The 17,389-nt window shown below is 40.5% G+C and overlaps 1 protein-coding gene across 1 annotated transcript in view; it reads left to right on the forward strand.

The window, feature by feature from the left end:
* GLI3 (GLI family zinc finger 3) overlaps window positions 1-17,389 on the forward strand; it is a gene marked incomplete at both ends in the record, with an annotated part of 271,835 nt that overhangs the window by 78,204 nt on the left and 176,242 nt on the right. The gene's annotated exons all lie outside the window — the stretch shown is intronic.

Consider the following 17,389-nt stretch of genomic DNA (forward strand, 5'->3'; position numbering starts at 1 on the left):
TTCTCTGGGAACTAAACCAGAATAGTTACATCCAAGGAGACTGTAGGAGGAAAATTAGTTGATGGGGGAGTTAGTGAAGTGAGCTGCATTAGTGAAAGTCTTTACCATTGCCTATTCCAATATTTAATTATTTTTGCTTACTTATAAAGGAAGAACAAACTTTTAACAAATCAGTGCTAAATTTCTTAATATGAAAGATTTTTCTACCTTGCTCTACTTCTCCAATCAGCATACCAGGTACATCGGAAGCTCTTTTCCCAGCGGTAATAAAGTTTAAGAAATTCACTAGGACTGTGAACACAGATACACTATGATTTTCTACAAAGGCAGAAAATTTAAAGAAAGCTATAGAAGGATTGAGTTTGTTTCTGGTCTGTTTCTAGTTAAAAATATAATTTGGTTGTGGAGTAATGAGGTTCATATTGAGGTGCCAAGACTTGCAGCTCTTGATTACAGATTTATCACCTTGCCAGGATACAGGCTTGCCATTTCACCTTCCCTACTCCAATTCCAGATGATCCATTGAGCTCCAGAGAGGGGGACTGGTTTGTGTTTCCCTTTTCCACATCATTCAGAAATTTTAGTGTTTTAAGGCAAAAGGTCATTAGCCAGATGACTGATTAGTGAGGACAGCTGATTAGCGCATGTTTTTTTGCTCAAGAAAGTGCCCAGGATAAAAGCTAATTTCATCCCTTCATTAGTTGGCTTGCAGAGAGGAGAATGTTCCCTCATCAGGGTGCAGATCAAAGTGCCTCGCACAACCTTAAGTCTTAGCAACTGCTTCCCCACCACCAGATTATATTGTTGGTAAAGATTGAAGATGTGTTTTTTTTTTAAGTGAAGAATTTTTTTAAAGCGGTCAGAAGCATAGAAAGCATGGAGGAAAGGGTTTTATGAATTCTTACGCGCTTTCAGAAAAGACTACAACATCTGTTTAAAAAGTGTTTATCAGTCAAAATGCTGCAGTTGCTATTTTTTCAATTATAGAAATAAGAAGGACATTATAGAAATAAGGTGTAATGTTCAAGTTTATTTAGTCTTTAAAGTTTTTTCTTGTTTCATGATACTTTTCTTCTAGGGCAAGAGTTTAAAGTAGTTTCGGTAGGATTTTCCCTCTGAGCACATCCCTACGTTTTCTATACTATGTTTTTATTTATGGGTCTCGTTTAGATATTGTCCATGTGGAAAAGTGTGGGATCCTCATATACTTCCCACCTCTATTAATACTTCCTGAGCACTCGTACTTTTACAAAGAGTCAATTCTAAATTATTAACCACACCTTCCCTGCATTGTATTTGTACTTATGTGTGAATACAGAGTATTCCCAGTTGATATTTATGTTTTGTTTTCTATTCCAGACCCCCAGTAATTAGTGAGGTATTTAATTGGTCAGGACAGCTGACAAGCCCTTTTTGACTGATGGAAGCAGGCAGATGATTGTGAACTTTCTCTCGGTGCCATTGAACTTGTAGCTTACTCTTGGTCCATTTGTTCTAATTGCTTGCCTACTCAACGCTGTCTCAGTCTTGTGAGGGGCTGGTCCTTCCTGCATACGTGGGCCCCTCATCACTTCTTGCTGGGTCTCCAGTGCAAGCTCTGGACCCTGGAGACCTCTCAATGAAGCTGGGCCTATTCATTGTCACTCCTTTTAGAGGAAATGGCACCAATAGTTTGGTTATTCTTCACATTTTCCTATTGTATTGTTCAAATCACCATTCAGATCACATATAACTTACAAGCTGTATAAATTGTCTATAAACAAATGATAAATGATATTTGATATAACATCCCAAATTCCTCCTAAGTTGGTCATATATAAGTGATAGCTTTACATATATAGTATGGGCAGGGAGTCCTGGCATTTATACAGGTTGGCTGAAGACATGGGGTTTGACTTTGTCACTTAATGGTTATGTGATTTTGTCCAAGTGTGCTGACTCCTTTAAAGAATCGTTACTAATTTAAGAGGGTGATGGGAGCAACGCCTGTTCCCTGGTGTTTTCTGGAGAATTAGGGAAACAATGCAAATGCAGTTTTCTGTAAAAGTTTTGCCTCAAAATTATTATGGTAGTTTTCTTTTTCATCTACCTCTAACTTCCCCCTGTGCCTTCTGCTCTTCCACCACCACCATCACCATCGCCCATCTTTATAATCTCCATGTGAATAAGTTCACTCTTCAAATTAAGTTATTTTTGGTAGTTTTGTCTTTGTGTTTGGTTCAGGTAGACTCTGGTTTGGTTCAGGTTTTCCTCTGCCATCCTGACTCCCTCGTCTCCCTGGCATCGGTGACTTCTGTAGACAGACTAGAGATTGAGTGGATTGTAAACTTTAGGAAAAGAGTGGTTCTGATTGTAACTGTGTGTTAGCCTTATGAGCATGGTACCTTCCCACTGAACTTTATTGGATCAACCAACTTTTTCCAACTATTTTGTATGTAAAGAAATGTAAAGTTTGTAAATGAGCTCGTGAAGTTTTAACATTTTAAATTTTTGGCAAAAAGTGTTTTCTGTACCAAATACAAGCTTAACACATGTGGAAAGATATTTCACTAAATAATTTAAAGATGTCCTAAATTAAATTGCAAAGAGATAGGAGAGGACTTTAACTTTCTAGATTTCTGCTGCTGGATTCAGAAACAATTTTTTGGCCATTCCCTTTTCCTCCAAGTCCTTGGCCAGCCTGCACCAGGCTGTTGGAGAGAAAAGATTCCTCTAATCCAGTGTAGCTGGGTATGTGCACACTCACAGTAATTCCTTCATTTCTCTGTGGTTGGAAAATGTAGATTTTCCAAGATGCCTAATTTGTGCTTCTATATATACTAACTTTGTATTTCTAAAGTGTGGGCAGGCTTCCTGTAAGACCGGAAAAGGGAAAATCTTTTTTTTTTTTTCTCCTCAGAAGGACATCTGTAAAATTTTTATTGCACAAGACTTTATTATACGTGGGTATGCAGAGTTGCATCTTCGCAAATTGCAGTTAGGCAGGAATCAAAGAATTTTAGGTTTTGTGGGTTTGACTTTAAAAAAAGGGAAGAAAAGGAAAAGAAATCCCAGGGATAGAGGGTACTTCAAACAGACCTAACATATGTTTAGAATAAAATCCTCAGAGGGGACACTGGGGGAGTGTTTTCTCAGGAAGGGTAGCTGTGGATGGGCTGTATATCAAGCAAGAAAGTAGACGTTCAAACTGTGGGGCTGAGACCTGGGATGGTGCTGACAGGCTCGAGGCTTTAGGACCCCTAGCACTTTATAATTGGGTGTGGGGGTGGGAGTGGAGGGATTTGAGGGAACTGATCTGCTTGTATTGCAGGCAGGACTAGGGTCCCCATTTCATGTGTAGATTTCTTAGCCATTTCATTCTGCCCCCGGTCCCTCTGTACTCAGCTATTACAAACCACCATCACCCCCTGATTTCACTTACTGCCATACATTTATTCTTTTATAAACTTGCAGAGGCAGGTGACATAATAGTTAAAGCATTCCTGTCCCATGGCCGACACTTAACTTTTATTCCCTTCCCTGTTACAGAAAACATGTGTTTCATTGTCTTTGTCTTACTGTGAGGAGTCTAGTTTTCTAACTGTCCCTACAGGAAACTTTGTGCAGAGTTTCTTGGATTCACAAGTCATGTCATGTAAGGCCCCTGCTGGTTTTGTTAAAGGGGGTAGAGATGCCTCCTTTTTTAAAATTTCAGGTCTCTTTTCTAGTTTCACAGTTGTATGAAGACTGCTTTTTCCTGCTCCAGACTCCTCCCAAGCAACAATTCCTCATGGAAAATATGATTCATTTCTCCATGCAAATGCTTTGATTGAAAACATACCACTGGTATTCTTCCTTATGTTTCCCAGCTCAGATGACAGAACTATTAGTTACTAATTAGCAAAACCTGAGGAATTAGCTGAAAGAAAAGAAACTGAATTTTTAATTGATTTGCATTTATTTTCGTTGGAGAGCTAATGTGCTGAGCCCACTGCATTCCAGTGTGCTGAAAATAATGCATGTAAAAATTTTTTTTTCTCTACCTGTCTGCTTTATATTAGGTGACTTTCCATACCCTTTAGAAATCCATCTTCTGAATGAGTGGAAGAGAAGATATGTATTTTACATATTTAATAGGCACACCTGCTCACTTTCTCTTACCATGGGAGTGTCATCTGAAGACAAAAATGCCTACAAGGCACAAATGAACAGTTTAGTGTTGACCAAACTGCAGAGGCAGTGACAGTTCCTGGGCACACAGTTCCATTCGCACCTACACTGCTGCTGTCTTTTATGTCTTTAGAGAACAGTTGATGAGCCAATTGGGGGTGTTTTTTTTTTTTCCCTTAAAACTAGACTGTTTAACCAGAAGAAGTGATGTTGGGTCATACTCTGGGACTTTACTAAGTATCTTGCTTCTTCGGCTATTAGTCTTGACTTGTAGGGGAAATTAGAGTGAGGAGATACAAAGAAATCTATAAACCTGGCAAAACTGTTGTCTGTGAGCTTTTAGAATAGCTCCATGCTTAATCTTGTCTTCCTCTTAAAATTTTGATATAAGGATTCAAACTTTCTTTCAACAACCCTGAGAAAATGTTTTAAGATTAGAAAACAGTGATGCACTAGATTATTAAAGAACTGCATAGCCAATTTAACTCTGCAGAAAGCAGTAGAAATTTAGGGATAATACTTGGGGTCCTAGATTTAATTCTTGACAATGACCCTTGACTACTCTTTTACCTTACATGACTGTGATTCTGCATGTTGGTATTAGAAGAGAGCTAGTGTGCTGGAAACAGATGGTGAGGAAAGGACTGTGGTATTTGGAAAAATCACTTATTGATTCTATCCATTGACTTTTAGAGACACATGTATTAGAGGGGTCTAGAGAGAATCTCAAGGACTGCCCCCAGTGCAGAGGAAAAAGAAAAAGCTAAGTGGGACAATGTTATAGAGAAAATAGCTGACCCATTTGCACTCCTTTGGCTTTCCAGAATTGCCCTCCCCAAATTTATTTATTTATTTTTGTTTGTTTTTTTTATTTTTTATTTTTTATTTTTTTAATTAATAAATTTTATTTTTATATTCCCCATACAATTGCAATCCCCCCATTCTGACCCCAATCCCTCCCCTCCCGCCCCCCACCCCCCAAAAAGTGTCTCTGGTTCATAGTTTTTGTTGATTTTGATTTTCACTTTCTTATAGTTATTCATTTTCCTGGTCCCTTATTTAAGTTCTCTAGATTCCTGCTATGAGTGAGACCATCCGGTATTTTTCTTTTTCTTTCTGGCTTATTTCGCTGAGCATGATCCCTTCCAGCGCCATCCATGTTGCTGCAAATTGCATGTGTTTATCTTTTTTGAATGCTGAGTAATATTCCATGGTATATATGTTCCACATCTTCTTGATCCAGTCATCTATTTTTGGGCATTTGGGCTGTTTCCAAAGCTTAGCTATTGTAAACAGTGCTGCTATAAACATAGGGGTGCAGGTGTTCTTTGGAATTGATGTTTCTGTGTTCTTTGGGTAAATACCTAGGAGTGGAATTGCTGGATCCTGTGGAAGCTCTATCTTTAGTAGGTCCAGAAATCTCCACACAGCTCTCCATAGTGGTTGGACCAGTTTGCACTCCCACCAACAGTGCAGAAGAGTTCCTTTTTCTCCACAACCTCGCCAACATTTGTTGTTGCTAGTTTTTTTAATATGTGCCATTCTCACTGGTGTAAGATGGTATCTCATGGTAGTTTTGATTTGCATTTCCCTAATTGCAAGTGATGTTGAACATTTTTTCATATGCCTGTTGGCCATTCGCATTTCCTCTTCAGAGAAGTTTCTTTTTAGTTCCTCTGTCCATTTTTTGACTGGATTATTTTCTTTGTTGTTGTTGAGTCTCATCAGCTCTTTGCAGATTTTTGTGATCAGTCCTTTATCATTAGTGTTGGGTGCAAAAATGTTCTCCCAGTTGGTGGGGTTTCTCTTTGTTTTTGTTATTGTCTCTTTTGCTGTGCAGAAGCTCTTTAATTTGATGTAGTCCCAGCTGTTGATCTTTGCCTTCACTATCACTGCTTTGGATGATGTGTCTGTAAAGTTGTCTTTAATATGCAAATCACGTAGTGTTTCGCCTATATTTCCTTCTATGTATTTAATGGTTTCAGGTCTTATGTCTAGTTCTTTAATCCATTTTGAGTTGATTTTTGTATATGGTGTGAGGTAGTGGTCAAGCTTCATTCTTTTGCATGTAGCGACCCAGTTTTCCCAGCACCATTTATTGAACAAACTTTCTTTGCTCCAATGCATAGTCTTTGCTCCTTTGTCAAAGATTAGTTGCCCATAAATCTGTGGGTTTATTTCTGGATTTTCTATTCGATTCCATTGGTCTGTATGTCTGTTCTTGTTCCAATACCATGCAGTTTTGATGATTATGGCTTTGTAGTAGAGTTTGAAGTCTGGGAGTGTGATGCCTCCATTCCCTTCTTTTTTTTTCAGGAGAGCTTTGGCTATTTGGGGTTTTTTGTGATTCCATATGAATTTCATCAATAATTGTTCTATTTCTTTGAAGAATGACATTGAAATTTTGATTGGAATAGCATTGAATCTGTATATTGCTTTTGGTAGGATGGCCATTTTAATAATGTTTATTCTCCCAATCCATGAGCAGGGGATGTCTTTCCATTTCTTTGTGTCTTCTTCTATTTCTTTTAACAGTGTTTTATAGTTTTCTTTGTATAGGTCCTTTACCTCTTTTGTTAGATTTATTCCCAAATATTTGATTTTTTTTGTTTCAATAATAAAAGGGATGTTTTTTTTTTTATTTCTTCTTCTTCAGATTTATTGTTTGTATATAGGAAGGCTACTGACTTTTGCGTGTTGATTTTGTATCCTGCCACTTCACTGAACTGATTGATGAGTTGAATTAGTTTTTCTGTGGAGTTTTTGGGGTTCTCTATGTATATTATCATATCATCTGCAAAGAGTGATAGTTTGACTTCTTCTTTTCCTATTTGGATTCCTTGGATGTCTTTCTCTTGTCTTATTGCTCTGGCTAGGACTTCCAGTATTATATTGAAAAGCAGTGGTGAAAGTGGACATCCTTGTCTTGTTCCAGATCTTAATGGAATTGCTTTCAGCTTTTCACCATTGAGAATGATACTGGCTGTTGGCTTGTCATGTATGGCCTTTATGATGTTGAGGTACGTTCCTTGTATCCCAAGAATTTCAAGGGCTTTTATCATGAATGGGTGTTGCACTTTGTCGAAAGCTTTCTCAGCATCTATTGATATTATCATATGGTTTTTATATTTCTTTTTGTTGATGTGTTGGATAACGTTGATTGATTTTCGGATGTTAAACCATCCTTGTGTCCCTGGAATGAATCCTACTTGGTCGTGGTGAATTACCTTATGGATACACTGTTGGATTCTGATAGCTAAAATTTTATTGAGGATTTTTGCATCAGTGTTCATTAGGGAGATTGGCCTATAGTTTTCTTTTTTTGTGTTGTCCTTGTTCGGTTTTGGTATTAGTGTAATGTTGGCTTCATAGAACGTGTTAGGTATTATACCTTCCTTCTCAATTTTTTGGAAGAGTTTGTGAAGGATAGGTACCAATTCGTCTCTGAATGTTTGGTAGAATTCATTTGTAAATCCATCAGGTCCTGGGCTTTTGTTTTTTGGGGCCCTCCCCAAATTTAAACTGAGGCAGTCAGGCTTCCTTTGGCTTGCTCAGGTCATCCTTCTCATATTGTGATTCTTTAAAGATTTATTTATTTATGCATACAAGAATTAGGGTGTAAGCTAGAGGTGTGGTGGGTGGGGGTGAGAGAATTCACCAGAGAGAGATTCACCAGGGGAGCAGAACAGGCTGATCTACTGAAATACACTGCTGAGGGGAGCAGCAGGTGAGACAGGAGAGGTCTGCTGCACCATGTGGGTCACCTCCCTGGCTGGCCTGTAATCGAACTCCTGCTGCAGGGGCTTGCAATAGCTTGATAGGGCTGGGTCTTTAACCCCTGCGTCACCATGGAGACTCCCATACTGTTATTGTACTCAAAATAGTTTTTGGCTTTCCTCTTTGACTTCAAGTCTGTCCTATTTATTTATTTATTTATTTATTTATTATTTTTTTTAATAGAGGCGTGTTTTATTTATTTATTTGTTTGTTTGTTTGTTTTGTTTATACATGCACTGGGTACAGTCAGAAGCACGGGACGGTGAGAGAATTCACCAGAGCCAGAGCAGGGAGCAGAGCAGGCAGAATGACCGAAGTACACTGCTGAGGGGAGCAGCGGGCAGCAGGAGAGGTCTGCGCGCCATGCGGGACCATCCTCTGGTGGCCGGGGAGCAGCCTGGGATCGAACCGGCACTGCAGAGGCCGCGGGCAGCTTCGCAACCCAGCGCTCAACCGCTGCACCACCGGGGAGGCCCTGTCCTATTTTTTAAGCCTGATCTAAAGATCTGTCTCTTTGAAAGTCTTCTTTAGGTACCACCTCACTTGGATACCAAGATGACATGTAATTCTCACTTTAAACACAGCAGCTGCATCTTCATGTGGTCCCTCTACAGTGATTAATTTGCTGTAGAATAATAGAGTAGTTTGGCATAATACTTAGGTCTTTCTTTCTACCAGCTTTTGTAGGGCAGAACTGCGAGGACTCCCAGAAGGATTCTTGACCAGTCACACCCGAGGTGAAGTTTGTCCAGAGCCTGCCATCAGAGATGGCTACTTCGCAATCCAGAGTCTGAGGCTTCTGTTTCCATTTTAAGTTTCCTAACTATGTGCAATCTCTGATCCAATCCTAGTGGCTCAGTCCTTTCTGAAAGTATGCCTACTTTAAGTACGTTTTAAGTATTTATGATACATTTATAAATTGCACATTTTGAAACATCAAAAAACATTTGCTTCTACATACGTAAGGCACATTTAAAACTGCCAGGATTTCGCATAAGAGGTGCATTGTGGTATTCTGGAGTTAGCTGGCCATTTACTCATAGACATGGATGAGGATCTTCATTTTAAATATTATGGCATTTGTTTTTGCACAGGTGATGTACCTGTCTCACATTTTTTTTTTTTTTCAAACACTCCTAGAAGAGAACAGGTAGCTCGGTTTCCTGTAGTTAAGAGGAACATGATATTTATTTCCCTTTTCCAAATTTCAATCATTTGCCTTCTCTTCAATAACCTCTGGCCAATGTATAATTTCGTAACATCTTTTCAACTTGTTAGCATCCTAATGTTAGCATGATAATGGGAGCTCCAGCTACAAATGGATTTAGGATCATAAGTCCAGTTGTTTATTCCATGTAATTCTTTTCTTTTTTTTTTTTTAATTTGGCACCCACCCAACACAAGTGGCTTTTTTCTTTTTTAGTTGCTTATAGCTTTTTTTCCTTCCCTCCCTCCCTCCCTTTCTTTCTAGAGTGAAGCATGAGGCACAGCAATTCCTGCCATTTCATAGCCATCTGCTAGCAGCTTTCCATCCCATTTTATAATAGAGGCAACATTATCCTTCACCCTCCTCCTTTTTCTTGTATAATTAAAGAATGTTACCTTTGATGTCTCTTGAAAGCTGCCTCGCCTGTCCTGCTTTAGCGTTCTTGATCTTTTACCTATAAATTTGTGCTGTCTCTTCATACTTCTTAGTTAAAGGACTGGATTTTCTCTCTTTATGTCTTTTACATTTTGGTTTAATAGAGGGTAACCAATCTGGCATTTTATTACTCTGTCCTTCCTATGCTCTGATAGGATTTGAATTCTTGTAATACTCTTTGAAAAGTATCCAACTTTTTAAATTCTTTTTTGCTTTTACATTTTGGTCTCTACTTTGCCTATTCTTATCTTCCCAATGTTTTCTCTTTTTGGGGGGTTCAGACTTTATATGCCTTGTTTTTTGATGAGTTTCATCCTCTCAGAACAAAATGAAGAAAGGTTCTGGTTGGCTTAATGTTTTTTTCTTTGGTTTGTGTGTTAACCATGTTTTAGTTGAGCCTGTGCTTACTGAGTGCCTCTAGTACTAATGATTGTTGAAGAGAAACGAGCAAGGTCCCCACTTCCATGAAGCTTCAGGGTGGTAAGACTTTGAGACAAGTTGATAAGCCCATGTGGAAAGTCAACACAAAGGTCCTATCAGAACAAATAGATGGGGGGTGCTTTGGGAGCAGATAATATACAAAGATGACCCAGACTTTACAAGTCCAGAGGGCTTCCTGGAAGAAGTGACTTGGAACTAATCCTCGTGCCAAAGTGATAGAGAGGAAGGAACCTTTGCAAAAGCCCTGAAGCCAAAGAAAACCTGACACTGGCTAGGACTTTGGAGGACTCCAGTAGAAGGGTGGAGGTCAGGGTAAGAGTGGCAGGTGATAGGCTAATGTTGTGTTTACTTCTGGGGGAGGTACTCCACTTCTGCTGGAGTGCTGAGGTGACCCCCAAGACTTGACCCTTGCCTTTTCAATAGCTAAACAGATATTTTTGGGGTAACTGTTTCCCATCTGTAACCCTGAGTTACTTTGTCTCAGGGTGTTTAATTTGCCTCCTCCTCTAGAGTTGCCACTGTATGAATGTTCCGGCAGGCAGCATTCCCTCCCTGTCTTCTCTGGCTGGCTGCGCTTTCATTGGTCTCGACTGTTAACTCTTGTGTAGACTGTCATACTTTCCCATGAAGACAACAAAATCCATTTCTACTTGGTCTCAAACTGTTGAGTCTTTTTTGTATTAGGTGACCCTTAGACACAAAATATTTTGATCTCAAGAATAAATCCAAAACGTCTGTAAATAAATGTGGCTTGATTTCAACTGAGTTAACAGTGTTCTTTATCAAGATACATTTTAACTTCAAAATACAATATTCGTAATGAAAAGTTTTATCTTATTGGAAACCTCTCAAAAGTCTTAACATCAGTGAGCTAGAGAAATTGTGCAGAGGGCCTGCAGCAAGGTTGGGGAGAGGCACCAGGAATAACAAAGTGAAATTCAGCTGGGAAATCCAGTAGCTAATACCACTTGGGGACAATGAGAACAAAGACCTCCAGGGGTGGGATAAGCCTGCAATCCAGCCTGGACAGAAAGAGTCTTAGGGGAGATGGTGGGACCCCTGAGGAGGAGACTCATCCTCTCCATGGGAGACTGCAGGGCTAATCAGCAGACATTGTGCAGGTCAGAGGAGGCCCGCTCTAGGCATCTGGGTGTTTACTAGCCCACTGGTAGGGGGTGGGAGCTAATCTGCATCCTGACTTCTAAGTGGAGTAAAAGGAGGTGGCTCCCTCTGAATTTGCAGAGTTGTTCTTGTGATGGGTTTTGGGAAACAGCACCAGTTCTTTCAGTTCGATTTCCTGGAATAAACCTGCTTTCAAAAATGACAGAATTTCAAATCTTCTCTCCCCCATATTTGCTTTTCTTTTGAAGTAAGGAATATCATAGAATGCCAGCCCCCTCTCACACAGGAACTATGGCCCAGACTTCAGCCTCTCTCACCTCAGGTTGCCATGATGAGTCTGACCACGTGGGTTGAACTTTGTGATCAAATATGTCCTTTACTTCTATATTTAATGCATCTATGGCCATGGGATATATTTTTATGTATGCTTTGTCTTTAATGATGCTTTTAGAAATAGTTTGTGTATCACTTCCACGAACTGATACTATAGAGACGTGCAGTCAGAGCCCCTACGTGTCTCTTGGGTACTGATGATACTTGTTCTCATTTCAAACATCAGTGCTTTTTTTTTTTTTTTTAATTTGGCACGCCTGCTATGAGTCAGATGCTGTTTAGGGGTCAATATTTGCCCAAATCAGTTAGGTCCTTGCTCTTATGAGCCAACATTATAGCCAGAGGACACGCACACCACACACCTGGGCCTTGCAAGATACCACTATGCCAACATGGCTGCCACACTGAATCCACTGAAAACAGGCGGGGTGCTAAACTCTCGACAGAGTCCTGCACCATGGACGGAGCGGGCAGGACTGATAAGACCTTGCCCTGAGGTGTCTTTGAGGCTGAGACTCAAATGACACACTTGGAAGATCTAAAGGGAGAGCATTCCAACCAAGAAGGTTTGCTCTGGCTATGCCTAGGAGCAGAGAAGGCCTGTGTGGTGGGCTGGTGAGGGAGTGGATCAGTCAAGGGAATGATGCTGGGGGGCTTTTTGGACTAGTGGAAAGCCGACAGAGGCCTTTTTTATTTGAGGCCAATCTTTCTGTTGGTATATGAGGATTATCATGGACGGGACTGAGTGTAGAATTATGGCCATGACTTGGCAGCTGTTGTGGTGGCCCTGTGGGAAATGATTTCCTTAGAAATTAAAGGTAGTAGCAATTGATCCCAGTGTGTCTGCTGCATATGCCATTGGCTTTGCCCTTGAATTTTTTAAATCCCCACAACAACCTTTCGAGAGGTCATCACAGTTCTCCCTATTGACATTTGAGGAAACTCAAGTCCAGTAAGGCTAGATGGGTCGCTGTTTCCACATAGTGCAAAGTGACAGAGCCCAGGTTTAAACCCACATAGTTTGGCTCCAGATCTCAAATTCTTAATCCATGCCATGTAACTGCTAAGACTTCAAAATGGTGTTGCATGTATGTGCCAGGACCTGGCTAGGTAGGCAGTGGTTTGGGTTCAGCCTCTTTAGCAGGGAGCTGAAACCCTGCCAGAACCTGAGGGCTGGTGTTGCCAGTGGTGACAGGCAAGGGTTCCAGATGCCCTTGGGAGGGCAGGCTGACTGCTGGCTTGGTTTCTGGCATCTGCTTGGGGATCCCAGCACGGGAGAGCCCAAGTATGTTGTGGCGGCCTCTGCGACTGCTATGTACATGCGACAGAAGGAGGAATTTCTTTTCAATTGATACTCTAACCAAAAATTGGGAGTTACCTATGATTTAGTGGAGGGTGAGAGAGGTGACCTTACTACAGAATAAGTGGTTCAAGAAGCACTGACTTTCACAGTGGATCTGTGAATATGTTTACTGTGTGCCAGGCACAGGGCTAAGGACCCTCTTGCATGATGTCTTTTAGTTTTTGCACAGACTCAGTTGGCAGCCTGGGATTGCCTGGGTTTGAACGGCCCGTGCAGCTTGTGTACTGTGCTGTTTGAGTCTGGGCTTCACGGCCTACTGTTTGGGGGCCAGGGAGGAATGTCCTGATGCATGGCTCTTCTACTTGTCCTGTTAAGTTTTGTCTCCCTGTTGTGTCCCTATTTCCTCTCTTCCTGCAGTGACTTTTGGGACATAGACTGTCTGCTTGGTTCACAGATTGATTCCTTCTGTGAACTCCCCATCTGAAGAGCAGTCTGTATAACTGGAGCTTCGGTTGTCGACAGAATAATGCAGTGTCTGGTCCCATTTAGGCCGTGTTTAGTGCCAGTTCTGGAGGCTTTTACCTGTCCTGTGTGACTACTCAGGGCAGCAGATCCCTCTGCCCCACCCAAGGGAGAAAGTGGCAGGGAGTGAGCACCTTTTTTATAAGTGTGCTTGGAATGTTTATTATCACAGAGAGAGCCCACACAGACCTGTTTGCACAAAGGCATCCTGGTGTCCGAAATGACACGGGTACTTTCTGGTCTCCCGGCATTGGTGTCTCAGTTACACTGAAAGAATCTCATGGGAATGCAGTTAAGCATGATTAAGGGGCCAGAGGAATGATTTATGAGGAAAGATGAAGAAGACTGAATACCAGTATTAGGGCACGCAGGTGGCAACACTCAACAAATAAGGAAATAGATGCTAAAGAAGGGAAGGGCAAGGTGCAGAAGAAAATGTCTGACAAGAGAAGACAGGTGAATTCTTGTCTGTCAGGGGCCAGTAGGTAGGACTGCTGTTTGCTCCGCTGACACTTGTGAGATAGCAGACTTTATCTGCATAAAGTTCTGTTTCAGGGGACTTGATCTGACCTGAGATCTCCCTGGGTCTGTGATAAAGTAGAAGTTGTAACAATGCTCCCACTGTATTGGGAAAATAAGAAAAGTTCACACTGAGACTTTTAAGGCTGACTACTGAGACTTTTAAGAGACTCTGGTCCCCTGAGATCTTTATAAACTAGAAGAGTCTAAAAATTATGGAAAATTGTTCTAAGCCTGTTAGAGAAGGCAGAGGGATGACTTCTTAGATATTTTTATTGATTCTCCAACATTAATTTAGTACCACACACAGTAGAAATAAAAGTATGACCCTGGCTCTTGATTTTATATTTTGGAGAGAGACTACATGAAACAACACATGCAAACAATTAAGCAACGTATCAGCAAGTATGAGCGCGCAAGATGAAAGGCAGCGCCCAGGTCGGGAGGGCTTTTTCTGATTCGAAAGGGGTTTTACAGTAGAATTCTGACTCCACGGGCACATTTTAATCTAGTATGAAATTTCTCCTAATTAACATTTCCCTTCTTTCTTCCAAATATCTAATTTATGGACTCTAAGAAATTCACATAACACATATGCCGATGCTGCATTTTCTTTCGCTTTATCCATTCCAGCTGCTATTAACTTTAATGTCTGACTTTCATTATGTATGAGGAGTTCTGAACTGCAATTTGAAATGCTCCCCTGAATTTTAGACTTTGGGGGGCAAATTTCACATGGGTTGACATGGGCCTTGCTAATGTTTCAGTCAAACAATTTAAGTTCATTAATCCACAATAACCTCTCAAGGACCCTCTAGTCCTGTGTGTGGGCGTGCCATATGCATGCACTCACAGGCAAGTGTGCATACACACAGGTGCACGCGCGCGCGCACACACACACACACCTTCATGGCCTAGAGGGTGCACTGTTAGGCTTTATAGATGCTGAGTTCTCTGTCCCTATGAGCCCATTGACCCAACCAGAGCATCCTCAGCAAATGCAGCCTGGCGCTAGAGCCTGCCTCTTGAGTCTGGGTTTTCGCAGACATGCTCTCTGATACACAGCAGGTCACACTTTCACTTGGCATTTTTGTTTACCACAGGGATAGCTGAATATGCTCTTTTCCTCTCTTCATCATCTGGTGGTTCACAGTAACAAGGAACTGAGTCTTAGGGCCTGAAACATACAGGTGCAAGTTTTGGTCAGTAACACTGGAGTTGTCACAAGCAGTAGTCTATTTCTCACATATGTTTATTTGGTTGCAATTATTTGCCGCTGCTGGCCATGCGTTCTGATTGCTGGGGGTACCTGCCAGACTGTGGGACTGTGAGATGACCTTATAGTGATGGAGGGAGTGGCTGGTGTTTGGGTCTCTGGCCCCCACAGAGGAAAAGAGTTTAGAGACCTGCCTCATAGTTCTATCTTGGAAATCTACCGCAATAGGATATTCTTTTTTTTTTTTCTTTTTGGTCGTAGTGCAGCCTAGTTTCTTTGATGCCAGTCTCCTGCTATTAATCTTCAGATTTTCTGAAGTGCATCGCTCATAATGAGCCACTGGGTGAGCATGACTCTAAGGCATGGATTTTTTTTTTTTCCCCCTGCTGCTTTCCATCCAGAGTATTAAGATCCCAATTAGAAGCTCTATTAAACAGAGCTTGATTTAAGGGCTGTGATTTGCCCCTCTTCAGAGAAGAGTCACTGTCCTACAGTGTGATGATGTGGTGTTGAAAGCGGGAGCCTTCCTGCCATGTGAATTCCTGCCTCCAGTGTGTGCAGGGGACCTGCTGGCATGGGGCGTGAGGCCTTCCTTGAGTTTTGGAGTTAATGAAGATGCGGGCATCAGCAGTGCTAATGATTGTGTGCGTCCTATCTTTACTTGTCCCTATTTAATAATATCTGAGATCAAGGTAAAATATTTATTTCAGAGTGCATGCTTCCTTTGAATGTAATCTAGTTCTGCAAAGAACCAAGGTAGAAATAGAAGAGTTGGAGGAGCGGGAACTTTGTTTCCTTTTTCCAGGATTCTGATGGAACAGACTGTTTTTTCTTATGTATATATGTATGCATATGTGTGTGTGTGTGTGTGTGTGTGTGTATATATATATATATTTTTTTTTTTAAGATTATTTATTTATGCATACAAGAACTGGGGTATAGGCCAGAGGTGTTGGGGTTTGAGAGGATTCACCAGAGACAGAGTGAGGAACAGAACAGGCAGATTGACTGAAATACACTGCTGAGGGGAGCAGTGGGCGAGACAGGAGAGGTCTGCTGTGCCATGTGGGTAGCTCCCTGGTCCACCGGGGATTGAACTCATGCAGCAGTGGCTGTGGATAGCTTCAAAGTGCTGAGACTTACCCCCTAGTGACACCAGGGAGGCCCCTCTTATGTATATTTTTAAGATCTTCATTCTTTTAGTAAAAACTCCTTTTTTTTAATTTTTAACAATTAATATTGAAGGTGACCTTGTATTCTGAAATTATAGGAGCGGCTTTTGGCACTGAGAATGAGAACACTGGGATGTGGTGATATGCAAAAATTAAATCAATTGATTCTTAATAGGGTGGTGATTGAAGAGCTTGTGTTCTTGTAGAGCTCATTTTATTTTAAATATCTTTTAGGTTTTTTTCCTAATCTCAATTAAATGCTTCACCATATCAACCTGTTAATGTTTTGCTCATCTCTGAATACAGAAATCAGATTTAGTTGAACAATTAGAGCTAATATTTAGAGGATGCCAAAATGCAATCCACTCAGGAGTTGTAAAGGGATTTTACTAGGATTCCACCTGAGTGATGTTACAGAATAGGAAAGCTGAGTCAAGTATAAGCAGATTCTGTACTTGAAATTGGATTTGTGAAAACTGAATAAAAAAGATGATTTATAAATTTGAACATTTTTTTTCTCTATGTGGTGATTATTTAATTACTCCAATGTTAGTTTGTTTTCCCTAGAGTAATTACAGAAAGAAATCTTGAGGTTCACTTTGTAATTTCTCTTTATCATTTCACATTTTATATTTTCATAAAAATTATATACACACACATGTGTGTATATATGTATATGTGTGTATACTATATATAGAACAACGGTTACAGATACTTATTTCAACAAATCATAAAGTGCCCAAGAGCTTAGCATGGAAAGCTAATATCACCTATTCTTCCTGTTCCAACTGTAATCCTAAGCACAAAGTTTGTTCTTTTTGTTTTAGTTCTTTAGTAGATAACCATGACAGCTCCAGAATGTGCTTATATCTTTATTTCCTGACATATAAACTGTGGATATTTTTTATTCATGATGATTTATTGACTTTCAATATGTCACTCAACTTTGAATTTCTAATACTATGCCCTCTCCATCCTTCAATGTTGATATTATATTATTGCTGTTGTTATTATTTGTCTAATGGTTATTATCACAACTTTGAAGAATACCTTCAACCTTTATTTCTTTTCTTCATCAACTTTTCATAGTGATTTTTGATTTTCAGTATCAAAAACTAAGGCTATTAGCTCTCCCTCCCAATCCACATAGCTTTTCCTGGAATCACACCTTTATTTTGTAGGGTCAAAAGTTT

The sequence above is a fragment of the Talpa europaea genome, assembly GCF_964194135.1.
Source record: "Talpa europaea genome assembly, chromosome: 3".
Taxonomy (NCBI): Eukaryota; Metazoa; Chordata; class Mammalia; order Eulipotyphla; family Talpidae; genus Talpa; species Talpa europaea.